General features: G+C 54.3%; 1 long non-coding RNA gene across 1 annotated transcript; it reads right to left on the bottom strand.

Annotated features, from left to right (window-relative positions):
- Window positions 1-272: 272 nt before the first annotated feature.
- Window positions 273-5,372, bottom strand: LOC134379272 (uncharacterized). The gene is made up of 4 exons (XR_010023715.1): window positions 5,273-5,372; window positions 3,011-3,158; window positions 1,868-1,916; window positions 273-485 (listed from the first exon to the last, which is right to left on the bottom strand). It is a non-coding gene; the product is annotated as an uncharacterized LOC134379272 (long non-coding RNA).
- Window positions 5,373-12,528: the final 7,156 nt, after the last annotated feature.

Genomic DNA, 12,528 nt, shown 5'->3' on the forward strand with positions numbered 1-12,528 from the left:
CTAAAAGAACTGAAGTTCTAGCAGCACTGGTGTTCCCCCTGGCCTGGGCTGGTGTTCAGGGAGGAGCCCCCGGTGGCAGCGTGTGCTGAGAGCACGTGCCCCTCTGTGATGTGGCGCGAGGATCGCCACTGCCTTGTGGTCTTCCCGGGAACTCGTAACCTGGTCTAACCATGAGAAAAACCACAGACAACCACAAATGTATTTCTTCAAAATACTTTACTAGTGCTCCTCAGAACTGTCAAAGTCATAAGAAAGCAAGAAAAGACCGGGAAACTGCCACAGCCACGAGGAGCCTCAGGAGACGCGGGGAAGAGGCAGCCGGTTCCCGACGGGCCCTGGGTCCCAGCCACGGCCTGCGGGGAAGCTCACAGACCGCGCCGGGCTTCTCGGTTCTGACGACTGCTCTGCAGCAACTTAGGGTGTTGAAGACAGGGAAACCGGGCGAGGGCTGTACGGGGACTCTCTGAGCTATGTTTGTGACTTTTCTGTGAATGCAAAATTATTCCAAAATAAAAAGTTCATTTTTTAAAATGGCATTCTTTCTATTAACTGCAGTAGTAGGTGCCTTTAAAAAAAAAAATACCTAAAAGTTATGAGAACAAATTATTTCCATCAAAAATTTTATAGCAAGGAAGCTACCAAAAATGTGTTAGGCCAAAATAAAAACATTTTCAGACATGCAGGGACTCAAAGATTGTTCTTTCTGTGCACTCTTTCTTAGGAAACATTGGAGGAAGCGAGCCAAGCAAAGGAATAAATCACAAGCGAAGCAGGCGCAGAATCCAGGGAACAGCAGAGGGGCATCGCGGGCCAGGCCTGGCGGGGCTGGGGCAGAGCAGGGAGCGGGGCCGGCCACGGTCGTGCACGTGCTCAGCCCCGGTGCTACTGCCGGGCCTTCCCAGAGCTGAAGGAGCGCTTGGGGAAACATCAGCTTTGGTGCAGAGAACAATAAAGAAATAAAATAGGGACTTAATCTTCGACCCCGGGACAAAGTCTAGGTTTTAGAGAAAATGTGAGGTGATGCCCTGCTTGGCTCAGCAGTGAAACTCCCGTAACCACGACGGATCCAACATCCCGACACACCTTCAGAGAGAACGTGTGGGGACGTCATGCTCACGTAAAAGAATGAAACTGCCAAATGTAGAAAGTTTGAAAACACACTTACTGTAAATAAAACTCATAAGCAACATATTATCTGAAAAAGTTTCCCTCTGGGGAACAGAACAGGGATGTGCAGGAAGGGGCAGAGGGCTGCTCGCTGTGATACTAATAAAACTTTTTAAGGAAATACATGTATCTACATTTAACAATATTTTATTTTTTTAAACATACAGGACGTAGTATTAAAAAAGAAAAACATTTTTAAAAAGTGTGTTAATATCATAAACTATTAAAAAAACACAGGACTGGAGCGCGGCCACAACAATCATTGAGAACCAATCCATTCTGCTGTGTTTTGCCGGCACGCTGCTCTGGTGGCCGGTGTCTGTCTGATGGTTATTGTCTGTCTGATGGCTGGTGGCTGGTGGCTGGTGTCTGTTCCGGTGGCTGTTGATTATCTGGTGGCTGTTGTCTATCTGGTGGCTGGTGTCTGTTCTGGTAACTTTTGTCTGTCTGGTGGGTGTCTGTTCTGGTGGCTGTTGTCTATCTGGTGGCTGGTGTCTGTTCCAGTGGCTGTTGACCTTCTGGTGGCTGTTGTCTATCTGGTGGTTGTTTTCTGTTCTGGTAGTTGTTGCCTGTCTGTCTTGGTGGCTGGTGCCTCTTCTAATGGTTAGTGCCATGTTCTAATTAATTGGTGTCGAAGGCTGACTGGTGACTAAATATTTTTACTGTAATTCCTTTAATTAGGTAAAGACTTGCATCATACCTTTCAGGACAGTGTGCAGTCAGCTTTCTTGGACAGTGAGATTCTGTGCCTGTGAAATAAAGAGCGAAAGCAAGCACGCTGGTTATGCTCTGGCTCGACACACTCCCCAGACTCCGTACCTCTGTGCCTGGGCCTTTTGCAGGGTGACTTCTGCTGTGCCCTGTGGGGAGTGTGTGGGGAGCTGCCTCCGGTGCAGGCTCAGCCTCAGCCTCAGGCCTGCCCTGTCCCTGCTCACCCGTGGCCATGAGGCGGGGGCTGGAGCTCTCCTTGTCCCATCCTTGTCACTCCTGGTTCTTCAGGAGGCCCGCCAGGCCCCACCCTGTGTTACTGCAGGCTCTTTCTCTTTTTGTCGATGCTTCGTTTCAGCACCTGCCCTCCCTGCCTTGCTAGCACAAGGGCTCTGCCAACGCTCATGAAAATGTGCAGGTCCCCTCAGGAAAGAGGAAGGGGTCTCCGTGGAAATGGGTGGTCTCATTTTCTGATTAAAGCTGGTCTGACCAGCCCCCCCAAGCCAGCCCACAAGAGGGAACCCTCCCAGGTTGGGGGGCCCCCTCATCCTTCTCTGGGCACCAAACCCGCGTGAGAGTGGGGGGGTGTGTATGTGAGCTGAGGACATCCTGTGGCCACCAGCCAGTCCTGCAGAAGCCAGTGCAGGGGCCACAACCACTGCAGGGCCGAGTGCGTCCTATGGAGTCTACACAGCCTCCCCACAGGAACCTCCAGAAAGAGCAGGTCGGGGGCGATGCTCTTTAAAACTGCAATAAGTAAAAGTGGGGCTCTGGAGAAGTTTCTAGAAATCAGATGCTTTACTAGAAAACAAACTCCGGAAAAGGCTCTCCTACCCCCAGCAGATGTACCAACTGGCAGGACTATGGCCTCAACTCTCTGCCTCTTCCCTGAGAATGTGATGAATTCCAGTCTGTGAGATCCCACCTCCATGAAGTGAGAGGTCAGCCCTTTGCCAAAACTGAGGGGTCACACTCAGGCCCCTCTCCTCAGCTCAGCCCCCTGCTCCCAACAGTAATGTGGGGGAAGCCCGGGGCGGGGTGGTGTCCTCCCCCGGACACAGGGACACGAAGCACAGACCAGATGGCAGCTAGGCCCTGCAGAAAGCCAAGATTGGTCACAAGGGGCAACACACACCCTGCGTACTCAGGCTAAAGGCTGCCTCCATGGTCCCAAGGTCCCAGCAGGATGAAGGCAGCAGCCATGGGAAATCCAGACAGACAGGGCTCCAACCCGGGAAGGCAGCAAGGACACGGTGGCGGAACTGGGGCTCAGGCCACTCTCCCTGGGCAAAGGAAAGGAGACTGCGGGTCAGCTGGGAGGAGGGCCAGGCTGCAGCAGCCGAGCGGGGACAGGGATGGCGCCACGAGGTCCCAGGAGGACAGTCTGAGTGCCGGCTGTGGGCGTGGGGCGAGAGGCGGGAGACAGCCCTGAGGGCCCACGTCCAGCCCAGGCGATCGGGACGCTCGGGTCCACACACACTAGATCCCACTCTGGCTCCGGCTACTGTTTCTCTTCACAGTGAAGCCCTTGGAAGAAGCCACCAAGGATTGCCGGCCATGGGGACAAGGATTCCTGAGTGCTCGCAGAGCTTGAAACACCCAGGAGCCACCAGCCACCGTGGACATGCGGGGCTTCAAAGAGTGACCAAGGCCACAGGCCAAGACCAGGCAGAGGCCAAAGACACTGCAGGTGCAAGCAGGACAGAAGCCAGGGAGGCGTCAGTGCTGCAGGCGGACGGCTGGACAGGCCCGCAGGAGTGGGCACGCTCTGCAGAGTGGGCTCTGCCGCAGCACCAGCAAGCGAGAGGCCTTGACGCTGAGTCGGCTGCGTGATCTCCAGCCAGAGTGTACATGGCTGTGAAGACAGAAAATACCCCAGGAATGTCCACCGTCCATGGGCAGCAGTGACCCACGCCAGGAGCCTTGTCCAGGCCTCCAGGTGGGGCAGTCCAATTTGCAGGTTAAACTGAAGAGCAAACGTGACAGTCTCTCCGGTGATATCCCCGTGAGCTGTTTCTGCAGTGCTGGTAGCAGGTCTCTTCACCCAAATAACTGAAATGTGAAAGCTTCAGAAAGACTCAGATATTTGCTTGTGTTTTGATTTCAGTGTAAAAGGAAGCGTCAGACCCGGGGCTCCCCATGCAGAACACTGTCTCGGGTCCGGCCACCCAACTCCCGAAGCTCTTTTGAACGCGGCCCCTTCCCAGGACTTCGCTCACAAACATGCAGGGGCGCAGGTGTGCGCAGGTAATTCCTCACTCGTGCAGATCCCACTCCCGGAACGACCGCTGTGGGTGCCGAGGGGCCTCGCCCACAGCACGGCGGCCCCCACTGCGTGTCTGCCTTGCCCTGAGCTCGCCTGGGTCTCGCCCTAGCTGCTGCTCTCGGGCCTCCGTGTCCTCCATCCTCTGCACGGAAGCGTCCCGTGCTCTTCCCTCTGCCCGCTGCCTCCTCCAGACACCGGGGGGCGCGGCGGGGGGCGCAGCGGGCTCCCCGGCCACGTGCCTTCTTCTCCTGTTACGTTTGGCTATTTCACACTCTCTCTCTCCTTTGCCTGCTGCCACCCACCCCCAGGACCCTGCTCCCCCAGCTCTGCACGCCTTCCCCAGCCCCAGGACACACATCTGCATCCACGCACGATCCCATGCTCTTCCACAGCTCGAGACCCCGCAGCTCTTCGTGGCACGACCATGGCCCACCAGGCTGAGTTCTCTCCCACAAATGCACCACCGGCTTGGCAGGCAGAACTTTTTACGTGCCTGAGGTATCCAAACAGAGCAAGCCATGTAGTCAGACTAGCTGGGGCCTTTTCTGAATGCAGCCAAGAGGTGAACAGGAGCGTGTTCACCTGGACAAGTAGAAGGGAGTCTTCTCTGGGCTTGTGCGTGCAACGAAGTCACCCGACCACCCCACCGGACACGAGGGTCTCTCCCTGATTGTCAAAGGCCACATCTCTCCTAGCACACAGTCTGTCCACAGTTCAGAACAAGGCGGTCTACTCCCCCACCCGCAGTGTCCCACAGGTCCTCAGGCAAGCACCTGGCTGCAGGACTGCGCACTGGCCCAGGGAGTTGTCGTCTACACGGATGAACTCACCTTTCATCTGAAAGCCAAATGACAGGGAAACAAAACACGCTGGCGAGGAAGCTAGCCACCCTTCCCGGCTCAGGCTGGACCCTCACGCTGAACTCTCCTCTCAAGAGAGAGGCCTCAAGGGTGAGGGGCAGGGGTGTGGCGATCTCCGTCACCACAGCCTGCCGACTACTGTTCTCCACTTCCTGCTCAGTGCAGACGAGACTCACCCTCCTTGAGCCAGTGCAGACGAGATTCACCCATCTTGAACCACTGTAGATGAGACTCACCCACTTCGGACCAGTGTAGACAGAAACTCACTCACCTTGAGCCAGTGGCTTCTGGAGGGGATTAATTTTTCTCCCAGTCCTCAGGCCACTCCCAAGGCCAGAATGTGAGGAGGAGGGCAGGTTGGGGCAGCAGCTGTTGGATGAGAAGGAAACTCTGCAATAAATACACCACTGTGCATCTGTGCACCACCTCAGCAAGTCGCTGGAGAGCTCTAGAATGTTCCATGACATCATCTGCATAATCCCCAGTGTGCAATGAAGCCAGAGCATGGCTTGGGAGAGCTGGGCTGGAGGACAGGGTGGGGCACTGCTGGGAGGAGTGGCCTCAGGCAGCCCACCTCCTGCCCGAGCCAGCCTGCCCACCTGCCTTAGTCCATCATCTGCTGCCATAATGAAATGGCACAGACTAGGTAATTTATAAACAACACAAGTTTACTTGGCTCACAATTCTGGAGGCTGGGAAGTCCAAGAGTTTGGGGCCGCATCTGGTGCTGAGTCATCACATGGCAGAGGGCATCTCATAGTGAGAGACAGGGAGGAACCAAACTCACCCTTTTTATCAGGAACCCACTCCCCCAATAACTAACCCACTCCTGAGATAACACATTACTCCATTTATGAGGGCAGAGCCCACATGGCCTAATCACCTAAGGGTCCCACCTCCCAACTCTTTTGCATTCGGGATGAAGTTTCCAATACATGAATGTTGGGGGACACTTTCAAACCACAGCCTTCTGTCCCTGTCCCCAAAAATGCATGTCTTTGTCACATGCAAAATGCATTCATTCCTTCTCAATAGCCCAAAAGTCTTACCTCATTTCGGCACCAACTCCAAATCCAAAGTCCAAAGTCTCATCTAAATCAGATGTCGGTGAGACTCAGGGCAGGATTCATCCTGAAGCAAATTCCTCTGCAGCTGTGAGATTACAAAATAAACAAATTACCTACTTGCAAAATACAATGGTGGGATAGGCATAGGACAGACATCTTCATTCCGAAAGAGGAAAAAGCAAGAAGAAAGAACTAAAAGCAAGTCCGAAACTCAATAGGACAGACAGTGTTAAATATTAAAGCAGGAAAATAGTCTCATTTGACTCCACATCCCTCGTCCTGGGCACACTGGGGTGGGGCTGGACCTCAAGCCTCTGGGAGCCGCACCCTGTGGCTTTCTGGGCTTACTTCACGCAGCTGCTCTCTCCGGTGGGAGTCTCCTGACTGCATCTCTCCCGGAATGACATTGCACACTGGTGACCTGCAGTTCTAGGGTCTTTGAGGTGGCATTGCTCCACTGGGCATTACTCCAGTGGGGACTCTTTATGGTGACTCCTTGTGACAACTTTCTGCCTGGGCCCCTAGGCTATCCATGTCATCATTTGAAATCTAAACAGCCACAATCGCCCACAGCTTGAGCACTCTGCATTTCTGCAAGTCAGCACCGTGTTGATGTGGATGCTGTCAAGGCTTGTACCTTCTAGAGCAGCGGGTTGAGCCGCACCTGGACCTGCTTGAGCCACAGCTGGGGTGGCAGAGGAGCACTGTGCCAGAATGTGGGGAGCAGAGACCTGAGGTGGCCCTGGGCAGCCAGGGCGGAGGTCCTGCAGGCACCTCTCTGGAAACCTTGCCCTCAAGGTCCTAGCTTACCCCTAGGGTCTCTGAGATGCCTCCAGGGTCTTTCTCCCACTGCATTGATGAACAGCCCCTGTCTCCTGTCTGTCCATCTATCCATACTAATCTCTTTAGCAAATAATGACTTGGCCACACCTTGGTTTGTTCTCCTAAAGACAATTTTTTACTCGTTCCGTGGCCAGGCTGTGGATTTTCCAAATTTTTTTGCTCGCTTCCCTTTTAAATATAAATTCCATCTTTAAATTATTTCTCTCTCCTCACATCTTACTATAAACAGTTAAAAGTAGCCACCAGCTCCTTCAATATTTTTCTTAAATATTTCTTCCAGTGGATATTCTATTTTATTACTCTGACATTCTGCCTTCTGCAATGTCCTAGGACATGGACACAATTCTACCAAGTTCCTTGCAATGGTAAAGCAAGGATGACCTTTCCTCCAGTTTCCAATACTTTGTTCCTCACTTTTGTCTGAGAGCTCATCAGAATGGCCTTTACTGTCATATTTCTACCAACATTGTGATCATGACCTCTTAAGTAATCTCAAAGAATATTTAGGCACTTCCTATAGCTCTTGTCTTCTGAGCCCTTGCCAGAATTGCCCTTAACATTCCACTCATGGCAATTTAGACTTCTTCTAGCCTGCTGCACCAAATTCTTCCAGTTTCTACCCACTACCCAGTTCCAAAGCCACTTCCACATTTTCAGGTATTTGTTATAACAGCAGCCCCACTTCTCGGTACCAATTTTCTGCCTTGGTCCATTTTGTGCTGCTGTAACAGAATACCACAGACTGGGTAATTTATAAACAGTACAAGTTTATTTGGCTCACAGTTCTGAGTCTGGGAAGTCTAAGATTGAGGGGTCACATCTGGTGAGGGCCGTCTTCCTGTGTCATAGCACAGCAGTAGAGCACACATGACAGAGAGGGAGGGGGCAAAAGTCAGCCTTTTGATCAGAAACCCACTCCCAAGACAGTGGCGTCAGTCCACTGATCACCTCATCTCTTGAAGGTCCCACCTGCCCACACGGCTGCACTGGGGATGAAGTTTCCAACACATGAACTTTGTGGGTCACATTCACACCATAGCAGTACCCCAAATCAGTGGTAGCCACCACTCCAGGAAACCCTAAATGTGATGGGATGGAACACACAGGAATTTTGGGAGTGGAGATGTTGAACCATCTTATGTAGAATGCTATTTATATAAAAGCAAAATGCCCTGTTGTGGAATTGCTTTACTCACTGGGTTCTATCGCTACTGTTTGAAATATCTGTAAAGTGAAGCACAACAAATAAAAAAGGTACAACAGAAATGCTGGGCTCCATTAGAAAGGAGGTCTTGCTGACGCACAGGGCTCCATCCAGCCCTGACACCTCTGCCGGGTGCTGACCCCACAGCCAGCTCCAGCAGCACCTCCCTACCCAACTGTGAAATTAGCAGAAACCTGGAAGAGTTTTAAAAAGAAGAAAAATATTTGTATATATGGTTTGTCTTTTTTCTTTTTAATTGTAAGGGTGATAAATTCCCCTGAAGCAAAGCTGCTTCCAGCTAATGCAGGAGCACGCTGTGAGTAGCCAGGAAGTGGATGTTTTATAATCCAGCCTCGCCCTGGGGAATGGATTGCCTAATTGCTGCCTGAAAGGCTCAAACGTGCAGAAGACTCTTGGGCAGCAAAGAGAAAAATGAGGATGTCAGCAAGGCTTGGTGATCGGAGGCTGAAGCCACCCAGCATAGCTGCAGCTCTGAGGAGCCAACCCAAGAAGAGAAAGCCCAAGCCTCGCAGACGTCCCCAGGCACATCCCGGGGACAAGGGGGATTTGGAAATCGTGGGGAGGAGAGGGATGCGGTTTAGAAGAGAAACACTTTTTGGCCTGTGCATCTCCTGTGGCTTTTCGTCATTGGGGCAGAAGGATGGGGGTGTCTCCGGCACTTTCCCCAGCTCCTCCTCCGACCCCCAGCCTGCACAAGCCCGTGGGGAGGGCTGCAGAGCTCCGCCGAGCAGCGCAGGTGCCGCCCCGGCTTTGCACCCGCTCCTGCCCTCTTCTCAGGGTGGAAGCAAAGCCCGCTTTTTCTCCCTGGGTGGCAAGGTGGAGCGGGGAAGGATCTTCACCTCCGGGTGAGAAATAAAGACTTGGTTTTCCTTTCCTGGATTACTTAGATAAGGATCTTTTAGAACGCTGGACTGTCCCCCAAATTTTCACATGTGTGCCGAGACATGGCTCTCTCCTGGTCCCACCAGGGAAACCATCTGGGAACGTGAAGCTCAGGACAGGTAAGGCCCTTGACACATTAGGCAGGAGCTCTCCTCAGACTCCCCGGGCATCCCTCACCTCTGCCCAGAGTAGAGGCTCAGTCCACCAGGAAGGACGTGTTGGCCAAATCCCTGCAGCCAGCACCCACATCTCCACCCGTGACCACGGTCAACACCCTGCTCTCCCCAAGGCCTCCTTCTGTTCGCACCCTCCTAGAATTTCCTCCTGCCTGCTGGCCACAGATGCAGCCAGGAATGGGTGGACAGCCAGGTCAGTGCAGGTCTGCAGCTTCTGCAACAACGCAGCAGAACTCCATCTTCCCGGCCCAGCAAACAGGCCGCAGCCCCAGGTGTCTACTCTGCTCATGTGCACAGTGGGATGGGACTGTCTTCCTGACCCTAACCAGACTCTGTAGGGCCACAGGGAAGCCCTGAACCGACGACAGTCAGCCACAATGCGGGTCCTCCCCGACAGCTGGCTCAAGGTTCGTGGCTGTGGGTAGCTGAGGGCCCAGCTGTCTCCTCTCTCCGACTTTTCATTTTGTCTCATTTTTACATTTTTAATTGAGATATAATTTACATAGAGTACGATGTGCAAGGCATAATGTCACAGCACGAGGACTTCCCAGGTCAACTGAGGCAGAGGGTGAAGGCCACTGGTCAGCCCCAGAGCAGCCACTGCCTGCGGGACCCTCAAGGTCCCATCACCAGCAGAGCCCTGCTCCCCCTGGACTAGCAAAGCAGGACATTTCCTTCAGGAAGTGCTTCATTGGAGCTAAATTCCTGTCACCACCAGTTCTTGGAGCCAATGTGCGTTCACTCCTGCTTCTGTCTATCTGGTGGGATCGGATCGTCTGGAGGTTCTATTTTTGGCCAAACCTTAGACAAGCCAGCTGAGAGATAGTAGGGCAGGAATATGAGTGTGGAGAGAGGCTAGTCCTATAGAAACCACAGAAATAATCACCCTGCAATGAAGACCATAATCCCGAGGGGCCTGTCCTACCATTACGCAGAGTGATCCACGTGGTCTCTAGAAGCAAGGATTTAAATGCTCAGGCCAATGCGTTTTGCAGCTAACAGTGTTTTCCACCCACCTTCCTCTTCAGTAGCTGTGCTCCCCGAGCAGCCCGGCCGGGGGGTCGGCTGCCCCCTGCCTGTTCCCGTGCCCCGGACAGAGCTGGCATCTGGCGGTGCCACCCCTGAGCTGAACACACAGTAAGCCTGGCCCACGGGCTGAGGCCAAGATGCACCGAGAGGGAGGTCACTACTGTAGGATGAAACCTGGGGGACTTCATCCCCTCTGTCCCCCAACTTCCCCCACCCCCCAGCGTGCTTGGTTATGGGGACCAAGCTCCCCCTCCTGCCCTCTGCGTGCCTCCACCCGATCCCCCGGGTTCCCTGGTCCTCTGAGGAGCGAGCTGGGCCTGGCAAGACTGACCCCGATGCGACCTGGGCCTGCCATGAAGAGGGGTGGGGCAGCAGCCTGAACGCAGGCATGACACCGCCAGGTCCTTCCTGCGGCGCAGCGGGCTCTGGGCGAGGTGCCCCTTGCCTGAGCAACGGCCGGCATGAGGTCCTCCTCAGAGGCTCACATCCAAGAAGCACCATTCCCAGAGCACCAGGCCTTTGAGGCAATGTCCACCATAACTGAGTCACAGGTCACCTCCTCCAGAAATGCCCCATGTCTCTCCCTCCCATGTCACCCCCCCCACCCCAGGTCCTCCGTCAGAAGGAAATTGTTCTCCTGCGGAAGGGCCTCCCACCCACACCTGCCCCAGCGCTCTCCAGCAGGTGGGTCCCCAGTCTGCTCATGAACCCACCACCAAGCCACTGTCCCTCCACGGGCACCTGCAGTGCCAGGTCCCCACCCCGTGCCCTCCGAGTGCTGCTGACTCTCCATTCTCTCTGGATGGGCCATGGTGGTTGGGAGCAGCTGGGTGGCTGCTGGCCCACCCCGGTCCTCTGCGCTCAGGCTTGGCGCAGACATGGTCCCCATGGGGCCACCCCACCCACACCTGTGCCTGGATTGTTTCCCGATGAGACCAGACATCTGCGCCCACCCGTGTCTGCTCCGCCCTCGCTTCCCTCCTCGTGTTCCTGCAGTCCCGTCCCTGTCCCCCCATGCCTCAGGATCTGCACCCCCGCACAAGCTCACAGATGCTCACCATTCCCTGGGCAGGGCCGCAGGTCAGGCCTTAAGGAGAAGGCTGACACTTCTAGGCATCGTAAGGGCCGATGCCCTGATTCCTGTGGCGTGGGGCCAGTGGGACCCTTCCCCAGTCCTAGAAAATAACAAGCCTGGACGTGCAAAGTGGCTCTGGGCAGGGTCTGCTTGTGAGGGTCCGGCTCCTCCATCCTCAACCTACCCCGAAGGATCTGCAGCCACCCCAAGCTTCTTGCCTGACCCCGTCTGTGCTGAGGCAGGGCCTTCTCCAGCCTTCACTGTTCCTGGAGCAGAAGAACTGGACTTGCTCTAATCCACCCACAGAGAGCTCCCTGGTCTGCGCCTCTGACAAAGGAGGTGGCCCACTGTTTTTCACAGCCCCGTGCTCAGAGCTCTGAGCCCCTCAGCCCCTGAGGCAGGTGCCTTCGACTTGCATCCTTGGCACCGAGCAGAGAGCCCAGACACAGGAGGGGTCAAGTCACCTCTAACTTGTGGAGACAATAAAGGTCCCTGTTCCACAATTGAACTGGTGACTTCAGGAAGTCCTTGAGCCCCTCTGGGTCCATGTCCTCCTTACAAACTAAAGAGCTGGATTAGTCAGTGGCTTTTGTAAGTTGCTTTTAATCATAGAGGCCTTTATTTACAATATTTATCCAAAATCATGCTCTGGAACTCAATACATGAAACTGATAAAAGTGGACTCTTCCGAGGAATTCCCAGGGCAGATGCCTCTACAGAAGCCCAGGGCCGGGGTCGGCTCTCTCCAAGCCCCCAGACGCATGCGTCCTGCTTGGCACTCTCCAAGCATGGGAAGAGTTGGTGGCTTGGGGATGCCCCCGTCCCTTCAGGAGGGCTCCTTGCTGCCTTGCAGAGGAGCAGGTGATGGTGGACGCAGACTTGCTTTCAGCAACACACAGGCCCTTCTGACCACATGCTCCTTTCTAAAAATGGGTCCGGCAAGGCCCGCTGGACTGCCATGGAAGCAGGGGTCCTCTCCACCTGCTGCCTGTGTGGCCACACGTGGAGGCCACCCACAATGGGGCTACTTTTGTTTGCTGCTATCCTGTCGATCAGCGTGTTTTATCCTAAAGTTTGCAAATGAGATGGTCTGGAGAGATCACAGGGCCCCAGGGCTGCGCTTCCAAGGAGGAGAGGGACAAAGAACACAGCTCAGCTTTGTGACTGCACATGGGTCCTGTTGGGATGGGAACTGGAGCAGAGAAGTGAATGGGGTTTCGGGACCCGGAG

Source organism: Cynocephalus volans, chromosome 5 (genome assembly GCF_027409185.1).
Source record: "Cynocephalus volans isolate mCynVol1 chromosome 5, mCynVol1.pri, whole genome shotgun sequence".
Classification (NCBI taxonomy): Eukaryota; Metazoa; Chordata; class Mammalia; order Dermoptera; family Cynocephalidae; genus Cynocephalus; species Cynocephalus volans.